Below are 16,523 nucleotides of genomic sequence, written 5' to 3' on the forward strand. Positions count from 1 at the left end.
TATCAAATCCAATGGTAGAAATGCACCATAGTAAAGTTGTTAAATCCAAGCTATTAAATCCAATGGTAGAGATGCACCATAATAAAGTTGTCAATCCTCCCCAGATTGGTCTATCAATTTAATGAAATTCCTATCAAGACTGAGAATTGATAACACAATTTTGAAAAGAGAAGAAAAAGGAGGAATCATTCCACCCAATTTAAAGATTTCTTACGTAGATACAGTAATCAGATTGTGTGGTATTGGCAGAATAGACACATAGATCAATGGAACAGAACAGAGAATCCAGAAATAGATCCACACAAACATGCCCAATTGAGTTTTGACAAAGGTGCAAAAGCAATTCAATGGAGGAAGGATAGCCTTATCAGCAAACGATGTTGGAGGAACTGAACATCCACAGGCCCAAAAAGAAGAAAAAAACTTTGATCTAAAATACATACCTTACATAAAAAACTATTCAAAGGGGATCACAGACTTAAATGTAAAACTGTAAAAACTTTTAGGGAAAAAATAACAGGAGAAAATCTTTAGGACACTTAAGTAAGTCAAGAGTTCTTAGGACATGACACATAAGTGAAATAAGCCAATCTGAGAAAGACAAATATCACATCTCACTTATTTGTGGACTCTAATGAACAAAATGAATTGACCAACAAAATAAGACCTGAAGCATGGAGGCATGGAACAGACTGACATACCTCAATGTGGAGGCAAGGGGACAAAGAGATAAACCGAAGAATTTATATACATACCAGAAGCTCAGTGCGCGAATTCGTGCACCAGTGGGGCCCCTTGGCCTGGTCTGGTGGATTGGGCCAAAACCAGCTCTCCAACATCCCCCAAGGGGTCCCGGATTGCGAGAGGGAGCAGGTCAGGCTGAGGGACCCCACCGGTGCACGATTGGGGCCAGGGAGGTACGCAGGAGGTTGGCCAGCCAGGGAGGGCCCACAGAAGGGCTCCAGGGCATGTCCAGCCAGTCTCACTCAGTCCTGATCGGCTGGACCCCAGCTAACCTACCAGTCAGAGCGTCTACCCACTGGTGGTCAGTGCACATCATAGTGACTGGTCGACCGGTCAACTATCTGCCCCCTGGTGGTCAGTGCACGTCATAGTGAGCAGTTGAGTGGCCTTAGCATATCATTAGCATATTATGCTTTGTTTAAACGGACGACCGGATGGCTGGATACTTATCATATTAGGCTTTTATTATACAGGATATGCCTAGCCCATGGACACAGACAATAGTGTGGTGAAGTCCTGGGTGGGGAGGTGAGTAGGGGCTGGGCAGAGTTGTGTAAAAGGGGTAGGGGGGAATGGGAGACATCTATGATACTGTCAACAATAAATATATATAATTTTTAAAAATACACTGGTATAAAAAAAGGAAATAAATACTTCTGTTTAAAAAAAAAAGCCTGACTGGTGTGGTTAAGTGGTTGAGCATCGACCTATGTACTAGGAAGTCATGGTTTGATTTCCAGTCAGGGTACATGCCCAGATTGCAGGCTTAAAGGCTCGATCCCCAGTAGGACATGTGCAGCAGGCAGCTGACCAATGATTCTCTCTCATCAATGATATTTCTATTCCTCTCTCTCTCCCCCTTTCCTCTCTGAAATCAACAAAAAATATATTATAAAATAAAAACAAAAAACAGTAACAAAATCAAATGCTGGTGAAGATGTGGAAAAACTAAACCACTCATACATTGCTAGTGTGGATGTAAAATGCTACAGCCTCTCTGAAAAAGTACAGTAATGTCTTACAAAACTAAAAATGCATTTACCATACAACCCAACAGTTGCCCTCTTGGGCATTAATCCCAGAAAAATGAAAATTTATGACCACACAAAAGCCTATATATATGAATGTTTATACCAGCTTTATTGCTAATAGCTAAAAACTGGAAACAATCCAAATTTCCTTCAACAGGTGATGACTAAAGAAACAGTGACAGACCTGTCTGACATGGAATACTACTCAGCTATAAAGAACAACAAAGTATTGATATATGCAACAACTTAGATTTCAATGGAATTAAGCTAAGTGAAAAAAGCCAATCTTAAAAGTTTCCATACTGTATGATTCCATTTATGAAACATTTTTTTTTTTTAATATATTTTCATTGATTTCAGAGAGGACGGGAGAGGGAGAGAGAGATAGAAACATCAATGATGAGAGAGATTCATTGATTGGCTGCCTCCCGCACATCCCCCACTGGGGATCGAGCCAGCAACCCGGGCATGTGCCCTTGACTGGAATTGAACCCAGGACCCTTTAGTGCACAGGCCGAAGCTCTATCCACTGAGCCAAACAGGCTAGGGCTGTAACATTCTTGAAATGACAAAATTATTCAGATGGACTGTTACTGAAGTTGAATGCTACGTTCATTTTTATCTATGAAACTTCTATAAATACAAAAATGGAACTATTAATCTGACCTTCCAAAATCTTTCAAGCAAAAAGATTACCATAGTCAATTTAAGATTTAACCTAAAATCGAAAAGAAGAAATTTAAATAATCTCAGGACAATTTAACTACCTACATACAAACCATGAGGAACAAGGTATATAGAACATGAAGCATATCAAATGAAGCGCTCTTTTCCACCTGCATGTAAAAAAGCCACAGTGGCAGCATCAGAAGAAACTGATTTAAAACTAAATGTCATGCGGGAACACTAAACACACCCAAACAAACCCACATACCACAGCAGTGGTTAAGGAATGGAATAGCATGGATACTGCAAGGATTTGGCAGACTGACGGACGTAGTGAGATTCACATTTCCTTTGCCTTTAGCTGTGCCTGTTATATTACTTACCAAAATAGTTTTTGGTTTTAGGTTTATTTTGAGTTTGGGGGAGGAGTGGGGCAATCACACTGTACAAAATATTAATTTAAAATAGAGTCTCAGCCCAGGAAAATTAAGTTAAAAAAACACAAGAACACAACAGAATTCGACAGTTGTATATTGCTTAAAACATTAAAGTGATAAGGCCATTTTTAAATATGTGTAATCTCTTTACAAGTTCAGAAGAACCACAAATTATGTGCTACAAACCACCAGCTATTCAAAAGAAAATTGTAGCTTATAAAATATTGGCTGACTGCCAGTACAAATGAATTTTTTCCCTTAAACAAGCTTTGCAAGCCACTATACTCTTTCAAAAAACTATAACCATATTATTCAATGAAAGAACAATGTATTAGTCAGTAAAGGTAAGTCAATTCTTGACCTAAAACAAGCTGTAAGAGCCCACAAACTGTTCCTCACCAATATAGTAAAACCTCACCTTAGAAAAAAAGATCTGAAAATTTTTTATTCATTACTAATTCACCATAATTTCATAAAGGCATTAAGTAGATTAAATGCCTTAATAACAATAAAAAATAAGCTTTAGAATCCAAATACCAATAAATACATTTAAAAGGGAAGAATAACTACCACCCAATTACCCTCCAACACAAACACAATAGGCTATCTGAAAAACTGCAAATCCTCACTACAATCAAAAAAATATTTCCTTTATACTTATGGCCCAAATGGAAAGGTAAAAAGACACTCTGAAGACAGACAAGGGTTCAAATCCCAGCTACAACTTCTTAGCTACTAAGCAGTTTGAGTAACTAACCATTTAAGGGCTCACTTTTCTCATTTCACCTATTTAAAACTATTTAAAACTATTCTACCCAGCATTGTATGTCACATTTGTTACAGAGAACACTGCATTAGTTATCTTTTCACAAAATTATGTTTTAGCCTTAACCAATTTGGCTCAGTGGATAGAGTGTTGGCCTGCAGATCAAAGGGTTCCAGGATGATTCCAGTCAAGGGCATAGACCTCAGTTGCAGGCTCCTCCCCAGCCTGGGCCCTGGTGGGGCGTGTGCAGAAGACAACAAATCAATATATTTCTCTCACATCAATATTTCTGTCTTTTCCTCTCTCTAAAAATCAATGGAAAAATATCCTCAGGTGAGGATTAAAAACAAAAACAAACAAAAATTATGTTTTGCTTCTACAGCCAATCTACAAAACACTAAAGAGAAAGAATCTTTTTTTCCATAATGCATATCTTTAGTGGCATCTTAATACAATGTTTCATATATAAAAAGCACTCAAGATATTCAATGACCAATTCACTGCTTTTCAAAATTAGGCCACTCTTTATTCAAGGAATAAAATGGTTCCTAAGACTTAGGCCTTGTACAATAATCCATTCCATTAAATAATTTCCAGATTGTCCATTATTAAAGCTACAGTTTGCAAACCTGGTCACTACCTGTAATTTACCCATCTGTCCAACTCTAGTTCTCTGGACTCCTGGAAGTCTTTTTGCAGAACTAAGACATTATATGCCTTCTAATTCTCATTTTCTCGTGAGTGTAGTTTTCCAGAGACTACATAATGTGTGTAGTATTATGTAATGAAATGTGTCATATTTGGAAGCTCAATATAATTCAGTGAACCAATATTTTCCAAGTGTCCAAAGCATGATGTTATTCATGATAAAAGATCCATTCAAAATGTAACAGACCAATGGATTTTTATGTGATAGAATAAAATAGTTTACTAATCTGTTTTCAGATTCCATTAAGAAACTAACATTTTTCAAGTTTTGGTATAGTATCAAAAGAAAATACCCAATTATATGAAAAAGCTATTAAAATACTCCTCCACATTTCCAACTTCAAATCTGTGTGAAGCCAAATTTTCTTTATAATACACTTCAACCAGAACAAACCACAACAGATGTACAGGTAGCTATCAGAAACCCAGCTATCTTTTATTGTTACACATTAATGAGATTTGCAAAAATGTAAAGCAGTGCTCACTCTTCTAAATTTTTTTGTTTTGAAAAATACCTATTTTTCATTAAAAAGAAATCATTTGGGGGAAGAGAGGGAAATGGATAGATGTTGGTCAAAGGATACAAAGTTGTAGTTATGTAGGATGAATATGTCTAGAGATCTATTGTAAAGCATGATGATTAATAACACTGTACTGGATATTAGAAATTTGCTAAGAGAGTAGATTTCATGTGCTCTTGCCACACACACAAAAAGGTATTATATGACAGATGGATATGTTTAAAGCTCAGCTGTAGTAATCATTTCACTAGGTATATGTATATCAAAACATCATGTTGTACACCTTAAATATATACAATTTTTTAAAAGTCACCAAACAACATTTGTAATAAGGGAGGGAGGGAAGGAGAGAGGAAGAGAATATTTTAATTACATAAAAATAGTTCTTGAAGAATACATGCTAATTCTTGACTGCAGGGACCGATGTGCATATATGAAAAAAATGAAATAATTTCACTTTTTACTTTGGTTCTATTATTTTAACTTACAGATATTACTTTTATAATTTGAAACAAAAATTTAAAAACCTAAAATCTTAAAATATATATTTATGTATACAATCTGTGCTAATATACAATAGTTATTTTTAAATAGTAATATATAAAATTTTATCAGATATAATTTCTAATATAAATATCAACAGATATAACTCACATAAATAAGAGCTCTTTGGGGTCCTCAATAATTTTTAAGAGTGTGTAGAAGTCCTGAGTTTAAAAGTTTGAGAACTGCTGGTCTAATAAAATAAAGGTTGATTTTGCTAGACCCATTTCACTTAAGGAATACAGAAATTTTCCAGAAAAGAACCATGTCAACAGTGTACAACTTGGAGCAGTATTCACTAAGCTCTTGGTGAATATTTTGCACTCGTTTTGCAGTAAGCAGTTCTCCTCTAATAAACGACTACTTAGATTTTCAGTGGAAGGATTTGGCAAAAAAAGTCAACATTCTCATTTCATAAAGAATAATCACTTAGCCATATGACCTGTTGTAAGTAATCAACAAAAACAGCACAATACAACAGGCAGCACTTACTGAGCCCACAGCATATATCAGGCATTGTGCTTTCCTACATCTCATAATCCTTACAACCCTGCAAACAAAGTATAACAGCAAGAAAGAGACTCAGATGTACTTGCTAAAGATCATACAGTTAATAAACGGTCAAATCAGAAATCAAAACCAGGACCATGACTCCAAAGTCCAGTGTTTTCTCCACTCCACCAGGTTACCTTCACAACTCTGGCCTGGAAATCAGACCTATCACTTATTCTGTGTCCTTGAGCTAGTCACAACTTCTACTAGCCAGTTTTCTCATCTATAAGATAAGAGGATCAGTGTAGCTGATCTACAAAGAGTCCCATCCGTAGCTGATATTCTTGGATTATGATTCATCATAACCTCAACCCTACCTAATCTTTTGTACACTTTTCTGAACAGAACAATTGAGGAGAATAAGTAATGAGTAAAATTAACAGACTACAGCTTTTCATGCTTTAAAGTCAATAATCATCATAAAGTATATTATAAAAATAAGCAGGCACTGTGTACTTCCTTGATCCCAGGCAACCAGAGCTTTCTTCTTTGACATAAGCTTGGGCATTCAGCAAGCAGACATCTCTGAAGGTGGTAAGAATCTATTAGCATGCAACACAGAAAGACCTAACTGAAGGACTGCTATGGGGAACAAATGCCTCATCATTAGCTTGTATAGGAAGCACCATCTATTCTTTGAGGTAAATTATACAACAATCAATGGAGATATTTGCCAAGCATTTCTGAGAAAAGGAGGGCAAGCTGCAGAAAATCATGAAAACTGATACATGGCACTTCAGTGCACACACACGCGCGCCTGCACACACACACTTCCAAGAAAAAATGCATTGACTGCAGAACAGTATTCATTATTAAATGAGGTTTTATTGTATTTGCATTATGTTGGTACTTGTCTAGGCTACCAAAATTTAGACTTCTTCCTACAACAGTTACAATTTTAACACAAGTTAGTATGTGCCAGACAGTGCTGAGCCCTTTAAAGACATCACCCTCTAATCCTACTCTGCAGAGTTGTGAGGTATTATATGCATGTTAAAAGGTGAAAGAAGGTATTACAGCTAGTAAGTGGCAGAGAAAGGATTTGAAACAAATCTGACCAACACCAAAGCCTGTACTCTTCATGACACATTTCTGCTGGTTCTAGAGAATGAAACCTCATGCCTAGGTCAAAACAGAAAAATAACGTGTTAACGTTTGAGCCAAGTTACAAGGGCATTTTTAAAAGCTTGAAATCTACTTATGGAAGTACCTACTGTTTAGATACCAGAAAAAGCCACAAGGTCACTATGAAAAATCTATTATTTCTTTGGATAACTATCAATACACTTAAACTCAGAACATATGAGATGGCTGCTATTGCTATAGCTTATAGTCTCATTATGCTCATAAAACCTGGTAAGATCTCTTCTGTCCAAAGTAGCCAAGAAGCTGTCTTTTCCCTGGTATCATCTTTTCACTCCAAGCCCAGCACATTGAAGCAAATTACTCTAGTTCCTATTACTCAGAGGAGAAAGTGGTGTCATCCAAAGCACAGGAAAAAAAATGACGGGTTTAGGAGGGTAACTTCTAGCTACTTTCAAATAAATAACTGAAAACTGGCCTAATAAAAGTTCTTTCAAACTTTAAAAAAGTTAAAATTAGTTTTGTTTTTATTGGGGCAAGTGTAATTACAAAAATTCTTCAAAACAGCACAATTTGAGTTATTTTTCATTGGAAGTGAACCACCACTTTTTTAAAGTATCTCAAAATGAGAATTCAACCAAGTTCCAGTAATGTTAAGACTAGTCATTAACTACTCAAAGCAAATCAATGTATGATTTTAAAATCAAATGAGTACTAGCTGGTTTGGCTCAGTGGATAGAGCATTGGCTTGCAGACTGAAGGGTCCCAAGTTCAATTCTGGTCAAGGGCAGATGCCTGGGTTACAGGCTCGATCCCCAGTGCGGAGGCAGCCGATCAATGATTCTTTTTCATCGTTGATGTTTCTCTCTCTCCCTCTCCCCTCCTCTATGAAATCAATAAAAACGTATTTAAAAAAATAAAATGAAGTAATTCACTAAAAATAAATGGAAAGGAAATATAGAGAATTTGTAGGAACAAATCTCAGAAGCTACATTGCAGTTTCTTCTTTGTTTGTAATTATGTCCATTAGAGAGTTCCAAAGGTTCCAAGGGTTTTCCTATTGTTCTTTTCCCCTATGGAATACGGATCATAACTGGTCAGGAGAAGAGTGGCTACTACTGCAGGTACTACAAGAAGCAGCAAACTCAACTCCCCTTCCCTTATCCAGCAGTTCTCAACCTGTGGGTCGTGAACAATGAAAATACATCCTGCATATCAGATATTTACATTACGATTCATAACAGTAGCAAAATTACAGTTATGAAGTAGCAACAAAAATAATTCTATGGTTGGGGGTCACCACAACATGAAGAACTGTATTAAAGGGTCGCGGCATTAGGCAGGTTGAGAACCACTGCTATGCTGAAGTCCTCAGACTTAGCAAATAGAACACCCAACTTTTGAAATCAGAGAGACATGGATTCAGACCCAGGTGCACAATTTACCAGGTAAGTGATTCTGGACTTACTGAACAAGCCTTAGTTTTCTTATCTGATCTATAGCAACCATTCAGAAAAGCTAGTGTGAAGATTAGAGATAATTTGCATAATGCAAATCTGTTATTAGTTCTGTTAATCATTATGTGCCTTACTCTTTTGTAATGTTGCCATTGTTTATAAGGTAATATACCTACTAGTAAATAATAAAGAGGATTCTATTTCTCATTGGCAAATCAGAGTTAGGTGGCAAAGCACTAGGGGTGACCTATAATACAAACTGCTACTGTTGACATTGTCAGAGTAAAGATTTTTTATTTTAATTGCTTAATAACTTTTCAAATTACTTAATGGGCCAGGGGGCTTTATTTTGGAGTGACGGTAATGTTTTGGAAATAGGTAGGGTCATGGTTGGTCAGTATTGTGATTGCATCAAAAATGCCCCTAAGTTGTTCAGTTTAAAATGGTTAATCTAAAAAAAAAAGTGTATTTTACGGAAGAACAAGGGAAAACTACCCTAATTGTTCCTACTAAACATCATTAAGTGCCAGCAATGTGACCAGTTAAACTAAGTGCATTCAAGGTTTTCTGGTCCACATTTCTTAAAAAGGAGCCTGACATGGTGGAAGGAGCCCAAACGTGGAGGTCAAGAAATCCATTCCTTGTCCCAACTCTGCAACCAGTTAGGTATGTGATTTTGGGCAAATCTCTTAACTGCTTTGGATATATCTTAAATTCTACATCTATCAAAGACCAAAGCAGGGCTAAAAGAGTCTCACCACAAGTTTAAGATGTTATACTTTATATCCTTGGCAAACCAATTTATGTAGAAATAAAATTGCATAGATGTTTTAAAAAATTAACTACAATATATGCTAAATTTGACACACTAAAAGCCACCACACCTCCAGTGAGCTGAAAATATAAGTTATCCTAAACTGGAAAATTTTCTCTTTTCAGGATAGTGGGCTTCTTTCTACTAACTCCTATTTACTGGAAAACAAAAACAGACCCTAAAATGGCAGAGCCAAAATTATTCACCAACATTATGAGCCAAGCACAAAGGAAAAGACTTAAAGATGACTAACTGTGGTAAGCTCAAGGTCACCATTCATTCTAAACCAAGCTGGTGAATTATAAGTTTTTAACTAATAAACTCAATGTCTTTTTATTCAACTATTAAAAATGCATTAAGTATAAAATAAATATGCATTATAGGATAGCCTATAATAAAAATTATATACATTAATCAACATTATTTTGCAAATAATTATTTTGTCTTATAAGTAATCTTCAAGTTAAAAACTTCTCCTGCTACAAGGCTCTAAAAAGGATATAAATCTAAACAAACCTTAATCTGTTCTTGAATTTGTCTGGAATACAGCTAAATCTTCTGGTATCTTCTGGCATTTTGTTAAGTACAGGTTGTTAAAGAAATGTTTTAGCAATGAACACCTTAACTACCATTAATTAGGGATAGAAGGTTTGTCTTCCTCCAACGTGCCCCTAAATCCTAAGGAGAGAAAGAGGTGTATAGCATGATTAAAGTGATCTCAACAGTGATCAAGGCGACTAGGTGGGAACTCTCATCTGTTGGTTTCAAAGGAATACTAGACAGACAGTGCTTAGATATCCATAGCCAATGGAAAGATCTAAGGATAACATTTCAGTTGTATCCAGCTGCTTTACAACCTAGAGCAACTTATGTAACAAACTTAGTGAAACAAGTAGGGCCAATTAACAAATCAAAAAAGTTTGGATGCCTTAGCAGAAGTTTCCCAAATCAACTGTCTAGATTCAGACCTCAGTAATAGATTCAGCAATTAAGTCTCCCCTCTCTTTCTGGCAGTTAGTTGTATCAAAATGAAGGCATAAAGCCACAGGTGAACAACCTTTCAAAAAAGATTCCTGATTTTCTTTTTATCAGGACAATCATCACCTGGATGTCACCACCACACTTGCAAACTCAAAACTAAACTTGCCTTCCAATGCCACTTCTCTTGGGTTCCCTAGGTGACTAGGCTTGAAAGCTTGTAGATTTGTTGCTCAGTCCTCACATGTTACCAAGTTTCATTAGCATCCTTTTTATACCCATTTCCAACTACCTTTATCACTTTTTTCTCAAACTATTCAATAGCATCTTAATCATGGTATTCATTTCAGCCTCTCTTTTCACATAAAGTTGTCAAATTCATAAAGACAGCCCTAATAATGCCCCTCCACTCGGGCTTTCATTTTTAATCTTTACCTGGGGTAATATTTTTATAGATTATTTTTTAAGAAAAAGGAAGAGGTAGTGGGGGGAAGAGAGGAGTGGGAGAGGGAGAGAATGAACATTGGTAAATTGCTTCCTGTATGCACCCCAACTGGAGATCACACCCGCAATCTAGGCATGTGCCCTAACCAGGAAGGAATTAAACCCGCAATCTTTTGGTGTACAGGACCACACTTCAACCAACTGAGCAACCCAGCCAGGACCTTCCACTCTTGCCCAAAAACCTTTCACTGAAGCCTCACTGTTGACAGACCAAAGTCTGATTTCCTCAAAGCCTCTGTCAGTAGTTCCAACATTCCTCGCCAACAGCATCTTACACTCTACCAAGCCCTTTCATATTCCTTACCTTTAAATGAACCACTTGTTCTTCCCAAAGCAATCTTGAGCCCTAACCAGTTTGGCTCAGTGGATAGAGCGTAGGCCTGTGGACTGAAGGGTCCTGGGTTCGATTCTAGTCAAGGGCACATGCCTCAGTTGCAGGCTCAATCCAAGGCCCTGGTTGGGGTGCATGCGGGGCACCAATCAATGTTTCTCTATATATATCTCTCCCTTTCCCTTCCACTCTCGCTAAAAATCTATGGAAAAATATCCTTGGGTGAAAATTAACAAAAAATAAAAATTTAAAAAATGTTTTTTAAAAAAGCAGTCTTGAGCATTCTTACCTGCTAATGCAATTCCCTTCCCCATTTTCTCATCATCTAATCTTACTTGTTCTCCCTGGCTCAGCACAGATATCACGAACTACATCCTCTTTGAAGTTTCTTCTTTAGTCTCCTTAGCTGGAAATATTTTCCTGCCTGGACCATTTTATCATTCATATATACACCTCCCCTGACAGACTGAAAGCTCTTAAAGATGAGGGTCTATGTATATTTTATCTGTATCCCTCAATGCAACACAGATTACGCATAGTAAATAAGGACTCAAAATCATGATGAAAAATTAACAAGATCTTAAGAAAGGATACTCATGAAGAAGAATAACAGGAATAAATATTATCATAGACTTCAAGGTACATAGTATTCCCTAGCAAAACCCTAGCTAAAGTGTTCTTTACAAAGTAATAGACTACAACTAATAAAAGAACGATTTATTCAACAAATACTTAGTGCCAGGCACTATTCTAGGTGCCTAAGATCTACAGAATACAAAGCCATCATTAATCCTTTCCTTAATGGAACTTATACTCTAGTGAAAGTGAAAAAGGCAATAAACAACATTAAATAGCAAAATATATTATAAGCCAAACTAGAGGCCTGGTGCACGAATTCGTGCACCAGTGGGGTCCCTCAGCCTGGCCCTCTCACAATCCGGGACCCCTCAGGATGTTGGACTGCCAGTTTCAGCTCGATCCCCTCAGGCCAGGCCGAGGGGCCACACCGGTGCACGAATCTGTGCACCGGGCCTCTAGTACGCATATAAGATCTTTGATTAATCTCTTCCCGCCATCCCCCCGCTTCCCTCTGAGATTCATCAGTCTGTTCCAAGTTTCCATACCTGTGCGTTGAGTGTCTGCCCCCTGGTGGCCAGTAAATGTCATAGCTACGGGTCAAATGGTCGCTTAGGCTTTTACAGTGGGGCCTTGACTTACGAGTTTAATTCGTTCCGTGACAGAGCTCGTAACTCAAATTACTCGTATGTCAAATCTTAAAGTGAACGAGTGAGACACGTGATGCTGGGCTGATGATGTGGCGTTCACTGTGATGTTTGCTGCGCCAACTAGCGGTGGGGTATCTGAAGCTGGCTCGTAACCCGAATTTTAGCTCGCAACTCAAAGCAAAAAAATCGGCTGACAGACGGCTCGTATCTCGAAAAACTCGTTAGTCGGGACACTCGTAAGTCAAAGCCCCACTGTATATATATAGATATACAGTATATAGATGGTTTAAGTGGTATGGAGAAAAAGAGGATAGAAAGGGAGCCTAAGCCAGCAACCGAGGAGCTGCCATTTTAATAGGGTGGTAAGGGAAGGCCTCACTGGAAAGGGGAGATATGTGCAAAGATCTGAAAAAGATGGTGCCACATAGATCTGAGAAACAGGATCCTTAGGCAGGGCAAACCACAAATGCAAAAGACCTGAGACAGGAATATGCCTGACATGTTAAAGAAACAGCAAGAGCCCTAACCAGTTTGGCTCAGTGCATTGAGCATCGGCCTGCGGACTGAAGACTCCCAGGTTCGATTCTGGTCAAGGGCATGTACCTTGGTTGCGGGCACATCCCCAGTGGGGGGTGTGCAGGAGGCAGGTGATCGATGTTTCTAACTCTCTCTATTCCTCTCCCTCCCTCTCTGTAAAAAAAAATCAATAAAATATATTTAAAAAAAAAAAAAAGAAACAGCAAGAAGGCCATTGTGGCCAGAACAGAGTAAACAAAAAGAAGAAATCAGGTCAGAGAGGAAAAAAGAAGGGATCCAAGCACATAAAGGCTTTGGCAGGACTTGGCCTTTTACTCTAAGCAAGACAAGGTATCACCAGAGTGTTCTGACTATGAGACAAAATCCAACTTACCGTTTTTAAAGGATAATTCCTGCTACAGTATTGAGAACAGACTATAAAGGGGCAAGAGCAAAAAAAGGCTACTGCAACAGTAATTCAGAAGAGCTGACAGAGACTTAAAACTGTAAAGGTGATGAAAAGTGGTCAGAATCTGGATATATTTTGAAGATAAAACTGGCAAGGTTTCCTGATGGGTCAGATGTCGTGTAAGAGAGTCAAGGATGATTTGAACTTTTGGAGGAGCAACTGCAAAGATGAAGGAAGACGCAGTTTATTAAGATGTGGAAGGCTGCAAGAGGGGCAGAGAGAAGATGGGGCAGTGTAAAGATCAGGAGTTTGTTCTGGGATAAGTTCAGTTTGAGAGGCCAATAAAATACATAATCTGGCCGAAACCGGTTTGGCTCAGTGGATAGAGCGTCGGCCTGCGGACTGAAAGGTCCCAGGTTCGATTCCGGTCAAGGGCATGTACCTGGGTTGCGGGCACGTCCCCAGTAGGGGATGCGCAGGAGGCAGCTGGTGGATGTTTCCCTCTCATCGATGTTTCTAACTATCTCTCTCCCTTCCTCTCTGTGGAAAATCAATAAAATATATTATAAAAAAATAAATACATAATCTGAAGCATCAAAGTAGGCAGTGGGATACACAAACCTGGAATTTCAGAGATAAAAATTTGGGAGTCATCATCAAATATATGGTATTGAAAGCTATGAGATTAGATGGAATCACCAAGGGAATGAGAATGAAAAGCAGAATGGGACGGTCCAGTATTACGAAGCAGGAATAATGAGGAAGAACCAACAAATGAGACTGAGAAGCTAAGAAAGTAGGAGGAAAAACAGCAGAGTGTGGTGTCTAGAAACCAGAGTAGAAAGTATTTCAAGGAAGGGGGCATCCACTGCAATAAATGCTGTTAACAGGTCAAGTAAGAATTATTAATCTTTGTGGTTTTGACAAGAGCAGTCTCAGTAAAGTGATAGGGTTTAAAGTCTCATGAGAGTAGGTTCAGAAAAGAACAGAACTGTAGATGAATAGAAACAACTTTTTTAAGAAGTTGAAAAACTGGGTTGTAGTTGGAAGACTCAGTGTGGTCAAGAAAAGGTAAAAAAAAAAAAAAAGGATGTAACCCTGGCTGGTGTGGCTCAATTAGTTGAGCATCATCTCGTGCACCAAAAGGGTGCTGGTTCAATTCCAGTCAGAGCACATCTCAGGTTGCGGACTCAATCCCTGGTGAGGGGCATGCAGGAGGCAACAGATTGATGGTTTGCTCTCACATCAAACGTTCACTCTCGCCCTGACTGGTTTGGCTCAGTGGATAGAGCGTTGGCCTGTGGACTGAAAGGTCCCAGGTTCAATTCCAGTCAAGGGTATGTACCTTGGTTGTGGGCACATCCCCAGTAGGGGGTGTGCAGGAGGCAGTTGATCGATGTTTCTCTCTCATCGATGTTTCTGACTATCTCTCTCCCTTCCTCTCTGTAAGAAATCAATAAAATATATTTAAAAAAAAAAAAAGATTCGGACTCTAAAAAAACACACAAAGAAAAAAGTTCACTTTCTCCTTCTACCTTCTTCTCTCTGAAAACCAATAAAAATATACATATTTTTAAAAAGAGATGTATGCTGACTGAAGTGAGCAGGTAGACATGAGAATAATGATGTTGCAGGAGAGAGGGGGAGAATGGATAGGATTTTAACTGTTACAGAATTTCAAAGAATCAAATAGCCCAATGAAGAGAAATTTCACTAGGTTAATGGGCAATAATTCCAGAGTACTATTACTCTTTGTGATACTAAAGAACATAGGATGGCAACCCATAATTCTAATTTGCATGCAATAGAATTTACTGAGAATCTTCATGTTAGGCATTTTATGTTATTTCATTACGCTCAAAATAACTTCAAGAGGTATTTATTATCTTTATGTTACAGATAAGGAACCAGAAGCTCTGAGAGAGCTAGTAATTTGATTACCACACAAAGCTGGTGAGTGGTAGAGCTGTTTCAAATACAGCTCCTTCTGAGGATTAGATAAGAAATTGTTCATTTAGGGGGGTTAAAATAGTTTTGTGGTTATTTTTTAAGGTTGAAGTATTTATGGATGAAAGTATATGATGTCCAAGATTTACTGCAAATACTCCAGCAAAAGCAACAAAAAGTGTGAGAAAGAGCAGCAAAATGCTGGTAAGTGTTGCAGCTAGATGATGGGTATGTGGAAGTTCACTGTACTATATTTCTCTTTTAAATACATGTGAAAATGCCATGATAAAAAATAAAAACCCAGCTGCTTACAAGTCAAATTACTTCAAAGCCTACCCTTAATTTCTGCTCAACCCTCCTTTCAAAAAAATGTTGTATGCTTCATAGCTTACAATTTTTTTTATCTTCTTTAATCCTCACTGTAACTGTTAATTAGGAATTTTATTCCAATCTTACACATAAGGAGAGAGACCTACAACTAATAAGTAGCAGAATTGGACCCCAAGCCAAGTCTCCTAGTACCAAACACTCTTCTACTACCCAACACAAGATCAAGCTTGTACACAGGGTCATCTCTGGGCATACCTGTAAGGAGACTCTTTCCTTGGATTTTTTTGCTAATTCATAGCCCTAGGAAAGGACAAGCTTTATTTCAGTCAATCTCTCCTTATTGTACTCAAGGGCTTGACTAAAGGAGACAGGTTTCAAATTTGCCCAGACATCAACCTTCCTTGCTAAATTGGAGGACTAACAGGTACATCCTATACAACGTCTGAAAGGGTGTTCTGAAAGCCTACCTACCTCTAGAGTCAACTCTTTGTGCCTCCATTTCTCCAAATGTAAATACTCTGTTACTCACCTATATTACACAGCTATCATAGTGACCAAAGTCCAGGTATCTGAACCCTGAGCTCTAGAAATAAAGGACACTACTAAACAATAATAGTGACTAATTTCAAAAGCCAATTTTATACAGTTCCACATTTACCACAGATCTGGTGTACCAGAAAGCATCATAGTCAATACTTATCTTTAAGATACCATATCTTTTAAATTTTTATTGATTGGCTGATTTTAGAGAGAAGAAGGGAGAGGAAGAAAAAAAAACACACATTGATTTATTGTACTTATTTATGCATTCACTGGTTGATTCTTCTATGTGCCCTAACAGGGGATTGAACCTGAAACATTGGTGCATCCAGACGATGCTCCAACCAGCTGAGCTACCCGGCCAGGGCTAAGATACCATTTTTATTTTTTTGGTTAATCCTCACCCGAGTATATTTTTCC

At 37.9% G+C, this 16,523-nt stretch overlaps 1 protein-coding gene across 5 annotated transcripts in view; it reads right to left on the bottom strand.

Moving 5' to 3' along the window:
- The window catches only part of STRBP (spermatid perinuclear RNA binding protein), a 129,121-nt gene that overhangs the window by 106,271 nt on the left and 6,327 nt on the right, over positions 1-16,523 (bottom strand). Inside the window, exon 1 of one of the 5 annotated variants that reach the window (XM_081104115.1) lies at positions 9,839-9,951. The exons of the other annotated variants lie outside the window; for them this stretch is intronic. The gene's annotated coding sequence lies outside the window, so the exon portion shown is untranslated. Of the gene's footprint in view, positions 1-9,838; positions 9,952-16,523 lie in introns of those variants that run through there. 5 annotated transcript variants of the gene reach the window in all.

Source organism: Myotis nattereri (assembly GCF_964212035.1).
Source record: "Myotis nattereri genome assembly, chromosome: 12".
NCBI classification, from domain to species: domain Eukaryota; kingdom Metazoa; phylum Chordata; class Mammalia; order Chiroptera; family Vespertilionidae; genus Myotis; species Myotis nattereri.